At 39.1% G+C, this 23,240-nt stretch overlaps 1 protein-coding gene across 11 annotated transcripts in view; it reads right to left on the bottom strand.

Moving 5' to 3' along the window:
* SGMS2 (sphingomyelin synthase 2) overlaps positions 1-23,240 on the bottom strand; it is a 113,974-nt gene that overhangs the window by 48,941 nt on the left and 41,793 nt on the right. The window lies entirely within an intron of this gene.

The following is a 23,240-nucleotide window of genomic DNA, read 5'->3' on the forward strand; positions in this document are numbered from 1 at the left end:
GCCTGTGTGCCTAGAGCCCGTGCTCCGCAAGCCACCACAGTGAGAAGTCCGCGCACCACAATGAAGAGTAGCCACCTCTCGTCGCAACTAGAGAAAGTCCACACACAGCAACAAAGACCCAACACAGGCAAAAATAAATAAATTTTAAAAATAAATAAATAAAAATAAAACATTGAATTGTTTCATCTTGGAATTCTTCTCTTTTTGAGCTGATGTCAGTATAAATAGGAAAATTTTAATAAACAATTCCTTTTAAATTTCTATAAATAAAAGTCAGGACCCAGCACTGCAAACACTTCATGTCAGGACCCAGCACTGCAAACACTTCATCAGACACTATCACTTGTTGCAAACCATGAAGTCATAATAAGCTAGAACCCACCCAGAGATCACATCATTCCTTCCTAAGACTGGGTCTTTTCTATGAACCTTAAAGGATAAAAAAACTGTGATGAATTGCTTACATGCATAGAATAATTGTTATTCTCTGCATGTGTCAAAATGGTCAACTTTCTACTTTCATATTAAAAACTGGAATGTTTTTAAGTGACTACTTTTCAGAACATATTCAAGAACTATGCATTCAAGATCCTTGAAATGGCACTACCTCTGTTTATCCTTTTATATTCAGAGATGCACACCATACAGAAGGAAAACTGACAGCCTTCAAAATAACACAGTGAAAAGATACACAAAGCCTTATTAGCTATGCCCATTTAGGGAGAAATTCTCCTCATTACTGGAAGGATAAAATAATTCACTACAACTAACATGGTAAATTAGTAACTGACAACATTTCGATACAGTCACCACAATTTCTACCAAACAACAGAAACGCGGACCCAGAGGACCAGCTCGGGGCACTTACCCACCACGACACCAGTGATGAAAGGTGCCCTCTGCTTAAAGCTCCACAGGTTCTAAAGAGTGACGATTTCTCCACAACACAGCACCAGCACCACCTCTTTTATATGTGTCGGCAACACGGCCCCAGCTGTTGTCAATTTAGGAAAGCAGTATTTTCGGCCCAATCCAGAACCCAGCCGCCTGAAGAAGTTTTCAAACCTCGTAATTAGTCCCCACCCAGAGTACACTGCACAACTTAAGCACAATTCTTTGCATTTTAAAGACCTCCCCTTCAGGGTAACTTCAGGGGAGAAAAATAGGGAGGAGGAAAAACTCAAAGTGGTGACAGCTAAGCCTTTGTTTAACGAAAAAAAAAGGAAAAAAAAAAAGTTAAAATGGCACAGTCAGTATGGACAAGCAATATTTCTTAACAGTTGTGAATGGCAAATAGATGATCAACCACAAATGTTTATTGTGCACCTAAATGTCCCAGCACTGAGGAATATGTGGGTGCCATTAAAAGGAGTTTGAAGGAAAAAAAAACAAACACTGACCTGAACATTCACCCAAAGAGCTTGAAGTTTAGCTGAAGAGACGGAACTAAAATAGCAGAACTTTGGAGAAGACTGACTGGCATATTGTTAAGACGAAGAAGGATGAGGTGGATCGCTAGATCAAAATGTAGCCTTAGGGCTTCCCTGGTGGTGCAGAGGTTGAGAGTCCGCCTGCCGATGCAGGGGACACGGGTTCGTATCCCGGTCCGGGAAGATCCCACATGCCGCAGAGTGGCTGGGCCCGTGAGCCATGGCCGCTGAGCCTGCGCATCCGGAGCCTGTGCTCCGCAACGGGAGAGGCCACAACAGTGAGAGGCCCGCGTACCGCAAACAAAAAAAAAGAAAAAATGTAGCCTTAGCTGTATCCCTAAAGAAGTGTCCACAGAAAGTCACTGTCCATTTCCGAGGAAGCGAAAGCAAGAGGAAAGTTAGTCTGGCAGGGAAACAGAAGAGATGGAGATTGGCTAAGAGGTAGTACCAAAAATTTTGGACCTCTCACCTTTCTACTGTTCTGCCCCTGTGAAAAGCCCCCAGATACTAATGCATCAGAGCAGGGTGAGAAAGGACCAGGGCCCCTCTCTGTGAAAGAAGACTGACAGAGATTCTCTTTAGTGCCCTAGCTCAGTGTTGTAGGACAAGTATAATGAACAGGTGCCTGAGTAAGGCATTTTCAAAAACAAACCTTCAACACCATGGACAACTACTTCTAACGGAGGTACCAAAGCACTAACTCAGCCATTGCCTGTCTCTCGTTACCAACTTCAGGCTACACCACTCATAGCATCTTGCCAAACTAATATCCAAATTCCGTCCAACTTTACTACCACACATCTGCTCCGAGCCTGGTGTCTATAGGGGTAAGAATCTTGTTGATTTTGAAACCCAAGTCCACCAGCGGACATACAGATGGTCTTTAAAAAGGTAGCTACCTAGTTCTAGAATACAGAATGTAGAACAGCAGAAAACAGTTACTTTTTTTTTTTTAAAGAGGAAGCGTTCAGCTATCCACCTCCTGGGACAACTGTGAGAATGACTGAAATAATTAATCCTGAAGAGCTTTGTGCTCCTGGGAGCAATAGCATTCTGTGAGTACAAAGCCCATTTATCAACATTAGTGGCGAGATTGATATTTTCCTTGGGGTTTCATCAAGAGGATTAACTATACAAAGCACATTCATCATGTGTCAGCCAGTCTTGAGATGCAATGTTTATCATCAAGATGATGATTACAACATACTCATCCCTATGGTGAGACTTTCCTACCAGTAAGGATCTGGAAAGTGACAAAAGCCACAATAGTTCCTCTTGAGGGATGGCAATCCCATTAGGTCACTTGTTTAGGGTACTCTGTCAGAGCACAAAGCAGACGAAAGGATTTCCGAGTTCTCTTACATTGCAATATATACTGGAAGTTAGTCTAGATAATATTTTAAAAGTTCAAAATCTCTATAGATTAATCTTTCTTTTGAAGGCAACTGTGAAACTCTGAAACTTATAGTACAATGATACTGTTTTACTAGGTTTTGCTTTTGTTTTTAAGAACTAAGTATGATCTACTCCAGAAATACAAGGAAGGTTTCAAATTAGGAAATGACTAATTTGTACTTTATTAAATACAAAAAAGAAATGTAAACAGAAAAGATACGATCATCTTGAGTGAAGTTAAAAAAGGCAGTTGATAAAATTCAGTATCCACTTGATTTGGGGGAGAGAAAGTACTCAGTAGTAGGAACAGAAGTATGTATATAGCTGTGCTCTTTCAATGCCAATATCACTATTTTAGCTGTGTCATATGTGTTCTAATATCTAGTGGAAAAAATCCTCCACTTTTCACCCCTAAGGGAACTTCAGGATCTTTCTGTCAAATTACAAGAAAATACATAATTTTGCTTCTATGTTTTATTTCACCTCTATTATACCATAAAGGGTTTGATCTTACCATATTAGTATACAACATTAGTCATTTTCTCTTAATAATCCCAATAGTATTTTTCCTGTAATTTGACAAAATATGATTCTAAGGTTCATCAGGGAGTGAAAATGAGGGCAGCAGTAGAAGGTTTGTACCAGTAGATATTAGACTACATTATACAACCAATATTGGGGTAATGGTACCCAGTCATTCTATTTTGGGAATTTATCCCAAGGAGATAAGGATGTACACAAAATGTTTCTACAAATATGCTTTCAACACAGTTATTTATAAGAGCAAATTGGAAACAGCCTAATATCCATCAACAGGGGATTAAATAAATTATAGCCATGTTAATACTCTATTTTGATATAGTAACTACAGAATTGTGAGACAAGTATATTAATACTATAAGAAGGATGCAGTATCCAATTAAGTACAGACTTAGATATGAATAGGAGGTGTAGGACCTCAGTAATTCATATCAGAGGTTATGGTTTACCAAAAAAATAGGAAAGGGGCCACGTGACAGAGGTTCAAGGCTCAAAGAAAAGGTGCAAGTGTGAGACTCGTGACTCACTCCCAGGTCTGATCTGAAGCTCACGGACAGCATCCCACAGAAGAGGTTAAATGCAGGCATGAGCTCCAGCTGACAGGCTTAGAAATGCTTTGCTTGTTAAATTTGTATGTTGGCCTCCTTGTGCATTTGCAGTGGTTAAGAAGATAAGATGTATTAAACATGTAAACGTAGTTTAAACATTAAGGAAACTTATCTAAGTTTATATGTGGGTTTCAATGGTTAAAAGGATGTAAGCTGTTAAAGATAGAGGTTAAACATTGACCAAAGACCATGTGGTGCCAACATTTACAAATTGCAATTCTGAATGAAAGAGATTTAGGCGTTGTTTAAAGGCTTAAGAAAAACAAGGTCCTGAAACAGAGTTGAAGATCAATGGAAACAAAAGAGCTGATGAGTTTCTTAACAGACATTAAGCTTTCTCAGCCCTTAAAACAGAAAACCCAGTGGTCACCTTAAAGCCATTAAAAAGTCAAGTTGTAGAATAAAATGGCCACAATATAATAGTCCTCAGCAAATGTTACTATGTGCCAGGTACTGTGCTTTGTGTAATATCTAATTATTCCTCATAACAATGCTAGGAAATATTTTAAAGAAAAGAAATTGAGATAAGTGAGATGCTCAAGGTCAGACAGGTAGGAAGTGGCAGAGCTCAGATTTGAACCAGGAATCCAATCTCAGGAGTCCCTGTTCTTAATACCACATCACTACCTCTAGTGCATTACATATTATAGGTCAACAACACAGTCAGTGAAAAAGATTAGGACTTCCCTAGTGGCACAGTGGTTAACAATCCACCTGCCAACGCAGAGGACACGGGTTCGAGCCCTGGTCTGGGAAGATCCCACATGCCGCGGAAACAACTAAGCCCATGTGCCACTACTGAGCCTGTACTCTAGAGCCCGTGAGCCATAACTACTGAGCCCGCATGCCACAACTACTGAAGCCTGCGCGCCTAGAGCCCACGCTCCGCAACAAGAGAAGCCACCGCAATGAGAAGCCTGCGCACCGCAACGAAGAGTAGCCCCCGCCCGTGAGCCACAACTACTGAGCCTGCGCGTCTGGAGCCTGTGCTCCGCAACAAGAGAGGCCGCGATAGTGAGAGGCCCGCGCACCGCGATGAAGAGTGGCCCCCGCTTGCCACAACTAGAGAAAGCCCTCGCACAGAAACGAAGACCCAACACAGCCAAAAATAAATAAATTAATAATTTTAAAAAATTGTGTTAAATGTTAAAAAAAAAAAAAAGAGTAGGCCCCGCTCGCCGCAACTAAAGAAAGCCCGCACGGAGCCTCGAAGACCCAACACAGCCATAAATAAATAAATAAATTTGTTAAAAAAAAAAAAAAAGATTGAGACAATCAATGACAAGCTTTTTTAAAACAGAGAGATACATAAAATACATAGGAAAGTCTCCAGATAACATTACAGGCGTTTTTAAATCTTCATAATTTTGCAAAAATTAATATAAACTTAGAAAAATTTTAATATATAAATCACCTCTCTTGGGGGGGAGAGGGAAGAAGCCTGTTAAGTATTTCCCTGTTACCCATACTTGCCATTTAATTATAATTACCGTAACTAACAAACCACTATATTACATTTATAATATAGGTATATTGCTATGTTAACAGCATCCACTTTAGCTAAGAAGTTTTATGCCTATAAAAGTTTTTGCAGAGACCAAGACATCTTAGCTTTTCCTTATTAACATTCTTAGAGCTTAATTTACCTGTAAAAATCCTCCTGCCTAAAATGGACAGGCATTAATATGCTTACAGAAACAAGGGTGCTTGTGAGTCACGGCATTCTAATTTCAGAAACACCCATAAAATTTGTTAAATATTTTTACTAACAAGTTCTTGAAAACTGAAAAGAAGATCCACTGTTTATTCAAAAATTATTGCGTATATTTGTGAAATACTTTCCCAACAAAAGGAACACAGAAAAGAGGCCTTGTCATACCATTACAGGTCCCACATCTGTACAAGTATGATAGATTTAAATTAGGGAAACGGACAGGTGGGTAAGGTGGCTTGTGACACTCTTCTGAGAATGGACTGGGGGAAAAAAAACTTTTTTTTTTTTTAAATTTAAAAGATAGAATTGAAAAAGCAGCTACCCATGACTATAATTCTGAACTCTGGAAGAGATATGCTCGGGTAGAGAATAGACGTTTTGATTTTCGGTACTAATTTACTATCTCACACTAAGGTAGACTGGACAACTATAGTTCTGCATCCAGTTGTTATAAAAGAAAGACTCAGCCTATCAATAGTGGTTGCTGGTGGGAATGGAGAGTGACGGCAAACAGGCTGGAAGTTTCTTTGGGGGAATGATGGAAATGTTCTAAGATTAGATCGTGACAATGATTGCACAATTCTGTAAATTTACTAAAAATCATTTAATTGTATCCTTAAAACACATGAATTTTATAGGATGAAAGTTATAACTCAATTAAGTTTTTTTAAAAGCTATAGCCCATGGAGATATATGGTTTCTAAAGAATTAGAAACCAGGGACTAACCCATGTTCTGTTCTCATATTCCAGGCTCGCTTATCCCTTTAAAGTGCTGTACTTACCAGCTGAGCACTTCTTGAGCAGTGACTTGGAAATAACACACATTTTAAAGTTTTCTACACACAGGATCAAGAACAAGCCAATAAAATGCAAACTGTTTTACAAAATTTGTGTAAACTGCTTCAAAAATAAACTTGTAACTAAATAATATGAAGTGACAAAAAACAGAAGGATTTTCTAACAGAATTCAGCAAAATTTACTATGAGTTGGATCCCAAGGAAAAAGAGACGATCTGTTTTCTTTCTCACCAAAAAAAAAAAAAAAAATTGATCCCTTTAACTGGCAAGGTAGACCATTTAATACTTGTTGAAATGCATACTACTTATTTACACAGAGCAAATATTAGCTGTGCAAATTTGAAAACAAATTGTGGGACTGGGAGTATTTCACAGGAAGGGATAATCTGTAGTCCACAGGGCAGCCTGAGAGGGCGGTACGGCACTCAGCCTGGAGCAACTGTTTCTGACATCACTAAGTTTGATAGAATAAAATACCTTCACGAAAACCTGACATGCAAAATGTTTCATAGGATGTTTTAATTCTACTTCCTGTTCACCTTTTTATTTGTGGCTGGAGAATTCCGAAGATCAGATCTGATTCCAGGAGAGGACTCTTAAAGAGAGGTGGAGACCCAGGGAAAGACAACGTAACAATCCCTGGTACAATGTGGAACATGTGGTAAGGAGAATGAACGAACAAATGAATAAAGGAATGAGGGGGTAGATGAACAGATTAGATTAGATTAGATAAGTAAACACACAGACAGACAGGACCCTGAAGAGAGAAGAGGGCTGTAAAACAAGGTGAAAGACTAGGGAATATTTAAATAATCCTTTGTATTTCTTTGGGAAATACCCTAAATCAGAGGTTTTGAGAGTTAAGGGGTAGAGTGGGGGAACATCACACATTTTCCCCAAATACTGGATTACGCCTGCCCCAAACCCCTTTCCCCACCTCCATTCCTGATACATCTAGGAGCTTAGAGAACTTCTGGAGGATGGGGGTGGCTGGGCTTTCCAGGTGGTTTCTTCCTCCTTTGCCTGGGTGTCTTCAGTGTTGAGAAAAAAGAACAAGGCAGGCATATTTTACTTCCCACCCCTTTATGAATTCACAGCCAGTATGATAAACCCATGTCCCCGGAGAATAAGTAAGGCGGGTTGAAGGTTTGTGTTTGTGGTAAAATGCTTATAACTACTTCAGCAGGTAAGCAAAAGAAGTCCCCAATAATTTAAACAAAGACATTTGCACTTTTAACAACCTGAACTGTGATTCCGTTAATTCCCGAGCAACCCTGCCAGAGAGATGTTTGGTCAGAGAATCATTCGCGCTAACTGGTACCACCGGCTCCGTGTTTAATGGTCAAACAAAAGCTGCTGGCACTGGTTTAGTAGAAACACTCTGGGGGCTTTATCACAAAGGTTAAATCTAACAGCCTAATTGAACAACAGTGGTAATTATGTTTCTCCATTCCTAGCTTTCCTTATATACCCCAAAGGTTTATATACCTAGAAACTGATTCCCGTAGGTTTTAATACTTATTACTCTGTAATAGGAGTCTGCACAGATTACCTACTGAAGTGAGAGGTTTCTGAAAACCATTAAAAAACTACTCCATTTAATATTTTTAAATGACAGTGGAGCTTACATGTTCTCCCAACAACAGTGGCTGGTTTGAGAAAGAGAGAAATGCAGAAGCTAGGTCTAAGAGCTTAACACTATACTCCCAAACCACACACCATTTTCTAAACTATATTAGAGATCTCATGCTAAACAAATAAGTAGACCAAAGTCAACAGTATATTTCTTTGTCAACAACAAATATTCTAGATTTGTTGGAAGCATAGTATCTTAAATATTATAGGAAAACCACGAGAAGAAAAAAAAGATAGTTCCTTAAAAATAATTTCATAATTCTTTCCTTTAATAAAGCTCCTTTACTACATGCCTTTCAGATTATTATAAAATACACCTGTTGATTTCTCCCTCTACCACGTGGTGACCAAACTTTGTGTATATTTTATACAATTTCAAAAGTTTGCATAAAATACTATTAACAGGCTATTTAAATGAGTATTCAAAAAAATGACATCTTGAAACTTTGCTTGCTGTTCGCTAGTACATTAGAAGACAATATTAACACTTTGTTTTGAGATTTGAGTGCAATCACCTTTAAGCAAGAATCCATAGAAAGGAGTCAAATAATCCTGCTCTAGTGTGGAGGCAAAGGCCAGACTTCAGCAGAAACATTTAACCCGGAGCTTGCGGTTAGTACGCTTAGTACATTTCATAGTTGTAAACAGAGGCAGATGCCTAAGAACAGGAAGCTTACTCAATCCCCAGTGCTGCTTCAGAAACTGCACCTAGGTACACTTTAACACAATTTCCTTGTAGAGGTCTAAAGTCTAGAATTGGGACAGTGCAATATGTATTTAAAATACAATGGGTTACTTGTTATTATATTTCTGCTTAGTGCTCTGTACCAACGAAACAAGTGCAAAAAATCACTTAGTATAGCCTAAGATGTTAAGGGGAACACTTCCTGTTAGCAAGAATTAAACGCTGAAAAATTAAGGAAAAGGAAGTTTCTAGAATCTGCACCTTCAGCAGGTTAGTCCCATCTGCTTGCTGCAATTTAGGTGTGGTGTTCTACAGGCTTTGGTAGAGGGCAAAGGCAAGTGGGGAGCAGGAAGGCTAGACAACTCTTTGGGTTTTAAAGTCCTGTGCTGCAGCCCATCTGGCATCCTCAGGGAAGAGCACGGTTTCATATAAGGAAAGGACAAAGTAGGAAAAGAAAGCAAGCATGGAAGACCCACAAAGGTCTGTATAAAGCCCTCATTTCTCATTCTCTTCTGCCAACCACAAAAAGGTTTTTTTGCAATGACTGGCTGAATAAGCCATTGCTTTCAAATGGTATGAGGCTATAAAAAGCCATACCTTCTCCAAAGCCATTAAGGTCACTATATTTGGCTTCCAGAACTTAAACTACTATGTTGTATTTAAATAAATTATTTCTTTCTCAAAAAGCACTTATTTGACCAACGCTTCCAACCTAGGCTTTGGTTTCTGCATATAACTCCAACATAAAGAATGGCACACGTGGGGAAGAGGCAGCAAAGGAGTAACTAAAAAGATTAAAATCCTGAGGCTACCAATGCCATTTTAACAATTTTAAGGAATACAAGTGACTGTTATATCGGGACTTGAAATAGATCTATAAAATATTTATCTATCAAATTTTAACTTATCTTAATAAATTAAGGAAAAGAAGAAACTCACAAAGTGTCCCTTTCTATAATTTTCACCAGAAAGTTTGCATATTTAAAAAATTTCATTTGAAGGAAATAAAGAAATCTGGTTTATACACCATAGTATTTAAATATTGTTTTGCAAAATGTTAGTGAATATCTGGATATTCAGAATAACTGTCAACAGACATGGTCTGCTAGGGAAAATGAGGCTGTTCAGAACTAAATCTCAATGTCTTTAGCAAGAGCAAGTGATCCAGGAACCTTCAGCTGTGTCAAAGTGTTTTGAGGCATTTCTCTCTCAAAGCAGGGAGAACAGCTCACTCTAGAGTTTTATTTCCTTTTGTGACCAACTGCGCTGGTTCACAAAGTTGCAAAGTTTAATAAACAAATGTGTCTTTTGTTGCCTACTCTACGAAATGTCCCCTGTATGAAACTTGAGCACTCCACCACAAAGCGTAGGTGGCTGTTGGTATAATAAAGACCACAGAGTGAGTTTTTGCACACCACTGGTTTCGTAGTGACCCTTAGCCAACTGCCTGTTTTTCTTAAGCAAAAATCTAGAACAGGATACACAGTTCTTATTTTGTATTTCTTTTAGGAATACCATAATATGAGGAATTTAGTTCCAATACACCCAAGCTGTCCCTCCAGGAGATAATTAGAAAAAGAGGGAAGAGAGTTTGGAAATAAAAGGGATAACAGTACAAGAGTGAGAGTTTTTACAAGGAAGCCTTGAAAGAGAAAGACAATATGGAAAAGTATAGACATCAGAGCTGCACTTAAATGGCTCCTAGTAAGACATGTTCCATAAAAGGGCCCTTACAGCTTGGGGAATCCAGAGGGGCACTGTAGGTGAGCATTAATCCTTGTCATCAAAACCAGGAGAGCCCAGAGGATTTGCCTAGAAAACCAAAAAACTGGTAGGGATTGGGGGCTGGCACTGTTACACAGCAACATAGGTTTGAAAGTCTGGGGACCACCTTTACTGAAACATTTCTACCCAAGCAATAGTACACACAACCACAGTAAAATTAATTCAGCATATGAAAAAGTCAGATATTCTATTTAGCAGAAATGGTTAGGTATTATATGTAAATAAATAAATATATAATTATAACATATAGATAGGTTCTATACAAATAACATGTAAAATCCTTTAAGTATCATGATTTATTTAATCAAGGCTTTCACGTGGGCCTTGGCTCTCATCTTTATTTGCATATTAAGTCAGCTTTTCATTCTCACAATCTTTGCAGTAAGGGCAGGTGACTTCATGAACCCAAGCCCTGAAGTCCACCCTCAAAAGCCACTGGGAGGGCTTCCCTGGTGGCGCAGTGGTTGAGAGTCCGCCTGCCGATGCAGGGGACGTGGGTTCGTGCCCCGGTCCGGGAAGATCCCATATGCTGCGGAGCGGCTGGGCCCATGAGCCATGGCCGCTGAGCCTGTGCGTCCGGAGCCTGTGCTCCGCAACGGGAGAGACCGCAACAGTGAGAGGCCCGCGTACCGCAAAAAAGAAAGCCACTGGGAGAACATGGAAAGAGACGAGAGGAACAGAGAATGATTTTTGCTGGTTTATCCATGCAGTGAGTGAAGATTGGTCAGGAAAGGAAACAGAAGTAAAGGATACAATTGCCAGAGTTCACTGCCTTACTTTCTACACCTCCTCTGACAAATCCTAAGAAAAGAATTTCTGTGACTAAATGTCTCCCAATTTCTAAAAACAAAAACTTCCTACAGAACGTTTCGTTGACAGATTAAATACTCAAGCTTCTACCCGATTGTAACCCATGGATGAGAACACTGGGAAGTTACCTTGAAACAAAGCCCATTAAAATGTAGTTTAAGCTGTAATCAGAAAGAAGCATACAAAATACGAGTTACTGGTAGGATCATAAATCGGTACAATTTTTTTGAAAATCTCTTTTTAAACACACGATGAGTTTTAAAAAATCCTTCTACTTCTTGACATATTATAATAACTATTACTAACAATTTATTTTGGGACAAGTTTTAAATACAGAAAAAACATTATCCAAAAATACATTCAGTGAAACATTAAAACAGTCTAAATGTCTAGAGTAGACATTTTGAAGGATCCATGAAATTCATTAAACTTACTATTTAAAAAACAGCACCATATTCTTATTTTCTTAAAATGTAAATGTATGACATTTTTAAAAACAAGTTAATAATAACTTATTAATGGGTTTGAGCCCTGGTCCGGGTTGGGAAGATCCCACATGCCGCGGAGCAACTATGTCTGTGAGCCACAACTACTGAGCCTGCGCTCTAGAGCCCGCGAGCCACAACTACTGAAGCCAGAGCACCTAGAGCCTGTGCTCCACAAGAAAAGAAGCCACCACAATGAGAAGCCCGTGCACCGCAATGAAGAGTAGCCCCCACTAGTCGCCAACTAGAGAAAGCCCGCGCACAGCAACAAAGATCCAAGACAGCCAAAATAAATAAATAAATTTATTAAAAAAAATATATATAGTGCTATGAAGAAAAATAAATCAGGAGGGTTATTCAAAGTTAGATCACCAGGCTTATGAGGCAACATTCAATTTAAAATTTTTAAATGAATATTCGTTATCAGAAAAAAAAAATCAGTACACCATCAAGTCAAAAGATCATCAAGAACATCCAACCTGCTGAGACCCAATTACAATAAATAGCTTCTAGCGACCTGCACAAATATAACTTTTTAAAAATTATTTATTTGGCTGCTCCCGGTCTTAGTTGCAGCATGCTGGACCTTTTAGTTGCAGCATGCGAACTCTTAGTTGTGACATGTGGGATCTAGTTCCCTGACCAGGGATCTAACCCAGGCCCCCTGCATTGGGAGCATGAAGTCTAGCCACTGGACCACCAGGGAAGTCCCACAAATACAACTTTTTAAAACTAAAAAGGAATTCCACCGAAAATGCTCTCATACTCAGTCGTGGATTTTTGCTTTTGGGTCCTTTCCATTTCTAATAGATTGAAATAATGTATGCATGTTTACAGTATTCTAATTCCATTCTGTTTTTTATTTTTTGCGGTACATGGGCCTCTCACCGCTGTGGCCTCTCCCGTTGTGGAGCACAGGCTCTGGACGCACAGGCTCAGTGGCCATGACTCACGGGCCCAGCCGCTCCACGGCATGTGGGATCTTCCCGGACCGGGGCACGAACCCGTGTCCCCTGCATCGGCAGGCGGACTCTCAACCACTGAGCCACCAGGGAAGCCCTCTATTCTGTTTTTTTAGAAGTCATAATGGACTTTTAAAAAAATTGATCACCCCAGGGCATCTTCTAAGAAATGTTTAACCCACATGAAGATTTAAGAAAAGGTTAAAGATGCAATGTTATTATATAAACACAGGAAGAATAAAAAGAAAGATATTATGTGGGGACAGAAGAGCTGAAGCTATCAAATATCTAATAAGGATTCAGAACTCAATTTGACTTTCGATGCAGAAATTTTATTTTATCTTAAATAGGTAGGATAGAAACTACAGATATAGAAAACTTAAAAAGCTGTTTAATGAAACAGAGCGACCAAACTCAAGATAAGCAATACTCAAAGGTTAAATACATAGCAAATGTTGCGACACTGCTGAAAGCCTGGAAGCTGAGGCAAATGAATGGCGGGCCAACCAGGAGAACTATTTCTGGCCTTCCATTCTGTGTGGAATTCAGCTCTAAGTGCTCAGGAAGGTAAGCTGAAGAGAAGGCTGGCTCCTATCCTCAAGAGGTTTTTGATTAAGTAACTCCCACCCTCCCCCTTCCACCCAGAAGTCACTTAAAAAGACCAATGAGCAATAAAAACAACTTTTACAAATTAGAGAAGAGCCTGAAATAGCATTTGAAGTTTAGTAAAACCAGGTACCTGATAGAAGTAAAAGTAAAAAGAAAATTCAAACAATGAACATAAAAGGGGAGGGTGGGGAGGGAAACATATATATATATGTCTTAGAAACTTTAGAAGTCTAGGGTATATAGATGAAAACTGAAAACAAAAATTTTAAAAACTAGAATAGCTTTTTTTTTTTTAAACAGCTTTTTAAAATGCCAAGTTCCACTAATCAGTAATGAATAGAAAATCATTCTATTAGGTTTAGCACTGGTCTATCCTTGGGAGTAAACTATGGTCAGACTGTTTTCTACAGAGTGAAGCAGGTTTAGAAAAACTCAGGATGATTAAAAGCACTGTCTCTAAACCTCAACCTCATGCCAAGAGGTAGTCGGGAAACGCTATAAACTGAATGCTCGATTAGTATCAGGCAGCTAAAAGGTGTAATTCCATATTTAATCTTATTTCCATTAAATGTAATTTTCATTGATGACTCTATATAAATAAAAGTATTTGACTATAAATACTCACTTGAAATTGTTTTTGAAAAAAAATGTTATCAAAAACCTATATTTAAAATAAATTGAAACAAAGTGACAGCCTAGAAGTTTTTCACTTTCTGGTTTTTTGTTTTCGGTTTTTTCTTCTGTAGCTTAATCCGCAGCAATAAAGTTATCAGAAGATTGCGAGCCCGTTTCCAAGGCTTGTACTGAACAAGACGAAAAATGACATTCTGGTTAATATGTTTATATACTTTAGAGGTACTTCTTCAGAACGTCAAAAAGGATGATGGGTTGATGGGGGCTATCTTTAAAGGAAATGAAGGAATTCCATTGGGGGGGGCGTTATTTGTAGGGTAAATAAAACCTTAGTTATCATCTGGGCTTCAAACTCCCTCCTCTGCTGCCCTGCCAGTCACCCCAGGTCCTGTCCATTTTAATCTTCCATCTATCCACCTAACTCTGCTCTCTCTAGCTTAGTTCAGCTCACAAACACCCTTCCTTACAGAGGGCGTGAATTAGTCCAAACATATCAATAGCTACAACAAATTTTTAATGGATTAAATCCATCCACCAAAAAGATACATTAAAAATTTTTTTTAATAAAAAGAAAGCTGATGTAGTACTAGGAGTATCGGGTACTACTAGTATTTTGGACTACTGAATACAAAGTGAAAGTATTAAGAAGAAGTGGATAATAGAGAACAGGTCACTAAGAAGACCTGAAGTTATAAATCTTGCACAAGGAGAAACTGAAGCGCCACAGTCACTGTGGGAAAGGACTGAGCAAGTACTGGTTTTGTTCCCAGTCCATTTCCTGCTTTACTGGCTTCCTTAAAGCCCTTAGATGGCTCCCTATGGCCAAAAGTCCATTGCTTATTCTGACTTAAAAAACAACAAAAAACAAACAGAAACAAAATACCTTATAATAGAACATTTCAAATGTTGTATTGAAAGTAGAGAGAATAGTACAGCAAACCTCATCAGCTACAATGATCATCATGGGAAATCTATTTCACCTATCCCCTACCCTGGGTTTTTTGGGAAACAATCCCAAACATCATTTCACTTGTAAATATTTCAGTATGCCTCTTCAAGGCTCTCTTTAAAAAAACAAAAACAAAAGCAAAAACAACAGAACACTAATGCCGTTATAGGTAAACAAAATAAACTTTCTTTCCTTAATGACAAATATCTGGTCAGATCACCTTTCCCCAATTATCTTTTTTCCCCAGACTGCTTCTCAGATGCTGGTGTGTCTTTCTGATGGGTGACACTGCTTACAAGGACCTTCATAATCTGGCCTCTGCCCTCCTTTTCAGGCTCAGTTTGTGAGTTGTTTTTTTTTTTTTTCCTTTCCCTAACTCCTGTGTTTCCAGACATAACTGCTTAACTTCTGTTCCCTTCACATGCAATATCTCCTCTTACCAGGCCTTTCCATATAATTTTTCAGCAGCCCGAACCTCCTCTCGCCCCTACCCTCCTGCTTGCTCACCTGCCTCTCATGCTTCAGGTTCCAGCTTAGATGTCACTTCCTCCAAACAACCTTTCTTGCTACAACTCCTGGACTCAGAAAAGAATTGTCAAACACAGCACTCACTGCCCAGAGAGGTTACAAAACCTAGTGTCCCCGTTGAAAGACAAATGCCAATTTATAACTTCCAGCTTGTTAGATAGAAACCAACCTTCCCCTCTGGGGTGCTTTGTGTCTGACGTTTTCATGGTACGGTCACCATTTGTTACTTTGCCTTTTGACTATATATTCATGCACAATTATTATACAAAATCTCTTATAAATGGTGTTCTAGAGAGGCAAATCAGACATCAGTTCAAAGATCTCAGTAATAAGAAAATCCACAGAATTACTTAAACATTATATTTAATAATCATGAAGCTTTCAAATGTGAATTTGATATTTGGCAAATATCTGGGTGTGGTAGCGACAGGGACAAAAGAGCTAGTGGCAAAAGAAGACGCTAACTCTAAAAAAAGCTCAGAATCCTATTGTTACTGGAGCAGATAATTGCTTCATTTTATTCTAAAAGTGGCACCAACTCTAAAAACAAAAATGCACTCATCAAGGACATTAGTGTACTTCAACAGATAACTGGCTAAATAAACAGGCTTTCTCTGCATAGATTTTCACCAAAGTGCAATCAGAAACCTATATTTGAAGATCAACTGTCAGAAAGTCCTCTTGGAAATGTTGGTTGACCACTTTGGTAGCTTTCCTTATCTACAAAAATAAGGCCATGCCTAATAACTAGGTAGACGAGAAGATTTCTCTGGGGCTTTAACAAATCTAATTCACATTGTGAAGTCAATTGATTATTGTATTTTTGGTGATTCCACCAAAGACGGTTAAAGAAAGCAAACAAAAATCTCATTTCTCACAGAAAGAAAAGAAGTAGAGTAAGGTACCTTACTGATAAAGAGTGTACTAACCATCAGAGGGTCTAGGTATTTCCTCTTAGTGCTCAGAACACCGCGAGATTGGTCATGTGGGTGAGAAATCGATTCTCTCAAAGGTTTAAAATGTTTTGGCATTTTAATTAGTTTGATGCAGGTAATTTATGGGTAACAGGTCCACATGAGTTTATTAAAACAATGAACAACAAAAGTTCACTCAATAACCATGGCCCCTAAAACATGCCCTTGCTAATACCAGAAAAAAAATAAATACAGGTCAACCGTGTATGGTAACATCTTAGAATCCTAAGATCTGGGTTCTAACCCTGACTCTACTACTTGATGAGAATTAAAGCAATCCCCTTGGTCCTCAGTTTCTTCTGCCTTACCTGTCTCACATTCTCAAATAGGGGACTCTGTTAAATGATTGGCCATTGGCACATTACAATTTTAAAATTGTTAGCTTATGTCTTTATTTCTCAATGTCAGAAGTCATCCTGTCAGAACAGACCACATGAAAAGGGAAATAAAATTCATGGAAGAATCACCCATTAGGTTCCATCCACTATTTGGGCATCTGTATGGAGTAAGAAGACTTTTGTGGGGGGCCTGATGCAGAACCCCTTTCCTACCATGATTGAAGCCAATTAAATAAAATTTTAACAAAGAGCTTCTGACCTCAGGTTAATTAAATAGAGAAGAAATAAGACATTAAAACTGAAGAAAATAATTTCATAAGGTTGAAGTGAAAGGTCCTATCCCATAGAATAAGAGGTGGTTAATTAGATGCAAGGTAAATAGAAAGTTATTGAGTCAGCTCAGGACCAACACCAAAGGGTATAAAAGAATCAAGTATTATTCTTTATTATACCAACTGACCACTATGTGGATGCAGATTCAAAATTAGGGAATAATACAAATTAGTGTAAACTATATTTTAAAAGGCCTTTTATGAAATATTAAAAATTAAGAAGTAAAAATGTTCCAAGTAACTGGAAATTGTATATCTTGATTTGAAGAGTTAAACTACCTATTCTACTAGCATTAATGTTTAAAGGCAGACAAGCTACAGAGTCAAATAAGACTAGATTTCTCTGGTAATTAGGATTAGCAATCCTAGATTGATTTTTTTTTTCTGGGTAGCAGACTATTCCACTTTTAATATCACACATCTCTCTCTCTCACACACACACATACACACACACGCAGAGGAACAAATAACTTTAGAAAAGCAGCCGATCATGTGTTAGAACTTCATTAATTAAAATAACAAATTCCTACTGCAAACATTTTTGCAACAAGTAAAGTTAAGTGAACTCCATCAAAGTTCATTTGAATCATTTGAGGCATTATTTATGGCTTCTTGTGTTTCTGAAAATAAGCTATGTTGGTTCAGTAAGCTTTTATGAATAATGGTTAATACAGTTTTCCATCAAATAACATAAAGATTCCTGATGAAAGATTGAGAATCTAAATTAATGGGAGGTACAAACTATTACCTATAAAATAAGCTACAAGGATATACTGTACTACAGAGGGACTATAGCCAATGTTTTATAATAACTATAAATGTTGTATAACCTTTAAAAATTGTGAATCACTATATTGCACACTTGTAACTTATATAATATTACTGTATACCAATTACCTTCAATAATTATTGAATAATTAATTAATTAATGGGAAAACTCTAGGTTCTTTATAAAACAAGTCAAACTTAAAAGCATTCCCTGGGAATTCCCTGGCGGTCCAGTGGTTAGGACTCCATGCTTCCAATGCAAGGGGCACGGATTCAATCCCTGGTTGGGGAACTAAGACCCCACATGCCGTGCGGAGTGGCCAAAAAAAAAAAAAAAGTATTTCCCCCAAATCAATATTCTACACTCAGAAAGTTATTCAAGGTATAAGACTCAATATAAAACAATGCTACCTTCAATGCTAAATTCAGTGAATGAAGCACTATACATTGTGGCTTTAGGGAAAGTGAGAAATTTTAGAGTTAAATGGATTTGTCTCTTACCTTTTACAGAAAGTTAAAAGTTACCCTTAAGTCATTTGGCTGCTAGTTCGGTAATAAAGAAATCTGTATGGTTATTGAATAAAATGGTGTCAGGTACCAGTGCTACACCATGGACTACTACGTTGAGCTCTTGAGACAACCCTGAGAGGCACTTCTCTAATCCCCTTCTTTCACTTGACTTTACAGTGGATCCCTCCCTGGGATGCATCCCCACCTGACAGAACCAGACTCTCCAAATGCAGAAGGAAAAACAGTTCCTAATCTCACAACTCTCTCAAGTCACCGCAGCACTGCTGTACCACTAAGCCCAGCCCAACGTGCAGCAACGTATTCTCAATCCAATCTGCTAACGTTCTGCTTTCCCTTCAAAAAATAAATTCAAGGGAAGTGAGAACTCTGAAAAGATCAGACTGGGATTCAATGCCATGCCTTTCTCCCCTTACCTATGCTCCTCCCATGTCTTTAGTCTAGCCTACGGTTTGTAGTTTGCAGCCTACACAGGGTATCTCCTCTGCTGGGTTAGAAGGTGCAAGGACAGTCCACGTCTGATTTGTGTCAATGTGGCCACCAGCCAAGGGCCTGGCATTCAGAGGCACTAGAATGGCTGTGAATGAACGTGTCAGTTCACACACTGAAAGACTCCAGCTCTATCTCACCCTTTTCCAAAATACCACCAGCACCTTTCTTTTTCTAAAGGAGTCAGTAATGGATCTGCATAATTATAATTTCCATATGGGATACAAGACCCCAAAATTTCACCCAATTTAAGAGTGCTTTACTTTGGGTGACTGCATTTTTAATTATAATACATCTTATATGAAGAGGGGGATAAAACATCAAGTATAAAAAATAGTAAAGCAAAAACCCATACATAGTTTCAGAATATTGCTGATACCCTGGAAGCCCTCAAGCAATCTCCATGATTATATCCTCCTCCCCCTGCATAATCCTGATGTACTTTATCAATATATAAATAATTTTCAAAGTGTGTAATGCTGAAAACCCTTGGAGACGTTTCTTAAAAGATGCTATAATTTCTATAATTGCAGTTCTCAAAATGATAAAAAGAACAGATAAACCCCTGAAAAGTTCTCACCTATTTTTGGGTTTTCCTTCATTCCTACACAATTCTGCCCCCACCCCTTACTTAGGGAGATGCCTGGAGGATGGAGGACGTGATTACACTTCCCCAGAGCTTATGGTACCAGGCATTGGAGCTTCCCCAACATCAACATGTTAATACGTACAACCACCTTACAGAGTGGGTACCATTATCACCTCCATGTGAGGCATGAGGAAGTGAAACCCAGAAATCCAGCAAGTGGTCAAAGGTGGGATTTGAACCCAGGCAATCTTAGCCACTCTGCTAGGTTTTCTGAAATCTTGGTCTACTTTAACAATCTGGAATGTGCTTTTTATTCCTCCCCCTACCCCAAGAGCAACGGATTTCCTTCCCCATGAGTCCTTCTGGGGAGAGATTTCACCCTTTTCTCCTCCATGTTTCCTTCCCACAGTTACCATGCAGATAACAGTCTGTGTTTGCCCTGAGAGATGACTTCCTTCCAGATATTAGCTGGCCCTACAATTTAACACACAGCTACTAGCTCTGGGTCATCTGATGCCTTCGGTGCCTGTGTGAATGTTTATCTAGCTCCCCAGTGACTTACGAGAAGGGCATTTCCTGGAAATCTTGCAGATGGACATTTCACTGTGGTGACATGTTTAGAGTGTCTGAATCACTCCTGTTGCCTAGTAACCTGTTTGTGTTTGGCAGGAGGAAAGTGACTCAGGCACAGGTACAGTCAGACGCAGGACAGATATTTATTCGGTGCGAACTCCTCCCAGCACTAGACGGTGGGTTTCATGCTTAACCTTGACACTGTTCTTTTCCATGTCACTGGGAGCAGAGGCTCCTTCAATTCTTTTCAAGTCAGGGAATTCAAAGGCCACTATGCTGTGCACAGAATCTACAGATCTCTTGTAGCTGAAATACAGGCTACATTATTTTTTCTATTGAGTTCTGAAGAAGAGCTTTAACACAAAAAGCAATTACAGGATTCTTACATATAAAAGTGAATTGGAATTATAGGCTGTCATGGAAGTTACTTGCCATCCCTATAAGAATTAATTCTCTCATGAATTCACAGTTTATATATTCCTGAACAGTCCTGAGTCACTAATTCTGACCTCATAGTCAAAGAAGGAATTTTTTTCAGGCAACCAGAGGGTTGACTCATTTGGTGGACCATATTTCAGGCCAGAAAAACTATTACACCTTTACATATACCTGTCTTTTTACCTGAAAGAACTGATACCATAATACAAGTAGCTTCAGAATTGAAGGGGTTCACCCTCAAACACCACTGTAAAAATAAATAAATGTACTACACTTCCCTAGTAGTGCAGTGGTTAAAAATCCGCCTGCCAATGCAGGGGACACAGGTTCCAGCCCTGGTCTGGGAAGATCCCACATGCCGCGGAGCAACTAAGCCCGTGTGCCACAACTACCGAGTCTACGCTCTAGAGCCCGTGAGCTACAACTACTGAAGCCTGTGCGCCTAGAGCCCGTGCTCCGCAACAAGAGAAGCCACCGCAATGAGAAGCCCGTGCACTGCAATGAAGAGCAGCCCCCACTCACCGCAACTAGAGAAAGCCCGCACGCAGCAACAAAGACCCAACGCAGCCAAAAATAAGTAAATAAATAAATGTCACTGGCAGCCTAAGGTCACCTTGCTGAGCTTTGTCTTTAAACATAAAGTAGCACGCATGCCTAGGTCACTCTAGAAGCCAAAAATCTAGAATAAAACACTCTGGGTTTGCATTGTATGTAACTTCTTCCACCAGTTATTACTAGTTCCCTAAGATTTTATGGATTTACCATTCTTACTAATCATTTCTATGCATTAAATATTCAAAGGGGGAAAGTGGTTTTAAAAAAGCCACACACATGTACACATACTAGATACTATGTTGCTTTTTTGTCTGGTCCTTTTCAGCCATGTGAGCTATGGACACAGAAAGTAAGATTGTAAGGATGTGCCTAAATGTTACCTCTAATCTTACTGGGAAAGTCCTGAATCCTAAATTTATTTAATGCTAATGGACTGAAGGGGACAAATATAATTTAGAAAGTTTTCTTCTTCCCTTCATCAAATAATATTCATCCTAACACAGGGGTTTCAGTATGCCTGATATCTTTAAGTACTATTAAAAGTATAATGAATAATAGATGTTTTATTTTGTTCTTGACAAAGGGGTGTATAAGTTTACTTAGCAAAGATTTTCATCTTAAATATATGTTAAAACTTTATCTTCTCCAAAATATTTTCTTTTTGAAAGGTATTTTTAGGGAAAAATTTTTTTCCATGTCTAAAAATTTCTTGAAGTCCACCAGACAAATTCCATAGCAGATTTAAGAAATGGGTACTCTCATTATCTACAAATGGATAACTGCAGGTTACAATTACTGCTGGCAAGCAACATGCGGGGGAGGGGGGGTGAATCGCTCTCCAAAGTATTGTTAAGTCCTTAACGATGTGTAAGCAGATTCTCCCAATTTGGGGTTCAGAGCTCATGAGTGGACCTGCTGCAGCCCTATGAGATGTTTAGGCTCATGCATATAACTGGGGGTATAGAGCTTCGTTCTTCAGATTCCCAAAATGCAGTTTAGACTTGGGACACGAAACTGCCAGCAGAAAGCTTAGTATTTAAGCTCATGAAGTTGTTGCTGACTACCTGCTTAATGCGAGTTTCAGTAACAAAAGAATGTTCGTTCCCATGCTATAACTGAAGAATTCGGATAATTAATGGGAGTAGAGCTTCATCTATGATACCACCACAGTTTATTGCATTTGTGTACTCCGAAAGCTAAATTGCTAATTTTTTTTTTTTTTTTGGCTGTGTTGGGTCTTTGTTGCTGCGCATGGGCTTTCTCTAGTGGCGGCGAGCGGGGGCTACTCTTCGTTGCAGTGCACAGGCTTCTCATTGAGGTGGCTCGTCTTGTTGTGGAGCACGGGCTCCAGGCACGCGGGCTTCAATGGTTGTGGCGCGCGGGCTCAGTAGTTTGGCTCACGGGCTCTAGAGCGCAGGCTCAATAGTTGTAGCGCATGGGCTTAGTTGCTCCGCGGCATGTGGGATCTTCCTGGACCAGGGCTCGAACCCGTGTCCCCTGCATTGGCAGGCGGATTCTTAACCACTGCACCACCAGGGAAGTCCCTAAATTGCTAATTCTGCCTCATCTTTCAAAACCTTATTTAACCTTCATTTAGGTATTTGAACGTCTGCTATCTGAGTGCCTGTTAAGACCAAGTAAACCAGACAAACCTAGTCCCTGCCCTCACACAGCTTGTGCCTAGTTGGGGAAACAAATAACTACAACACAAGGATATAAATGTTTGGATAGTAAAATTAAGATGCTACAGAGACACACATGCCCCTCAGTTCAGGAAAGTCAGGGAAGGCTTCCTGGAAGAAGGACTTTTCAATTCAGATCTGAAGGATGAAGAAAAGTCAGGCAAGGTGCGGGTGGGGTTATTTAAGGCAGAAGGAATAGCACATGCAAAGGCCTTAAGGAGCAAAGCAGAATGTGGTTTGTGTGTATGGGAACAAAAGGAAAGTCAGCTTGGCTGAAATGCGGAAAGGTTGGCTTATGAAGAGGTTGGTAAGGCCTTGTTATGATACTTGGATTTTGCCTCCAGGATAATGGGATCAAGGAGCGTTTTGTGTTTTGGAAGGATCCCACATATGATTTCCGACACTTA

This window comes from Tursiops truncatus, chromosome 5, assembly GCF_011762595.2.
Source record: "Tursiops truncatus isolate mTurTru1 chromosome 5, mTurTru1.mat.Y, whole genome shotgun sequence".
Lineage (NCBI taxonomy): Eukaryota > Metazoa > Chordata > Mammalia > Artiodactyla > Delphinidae > Tursiops > Tursiops truncatus.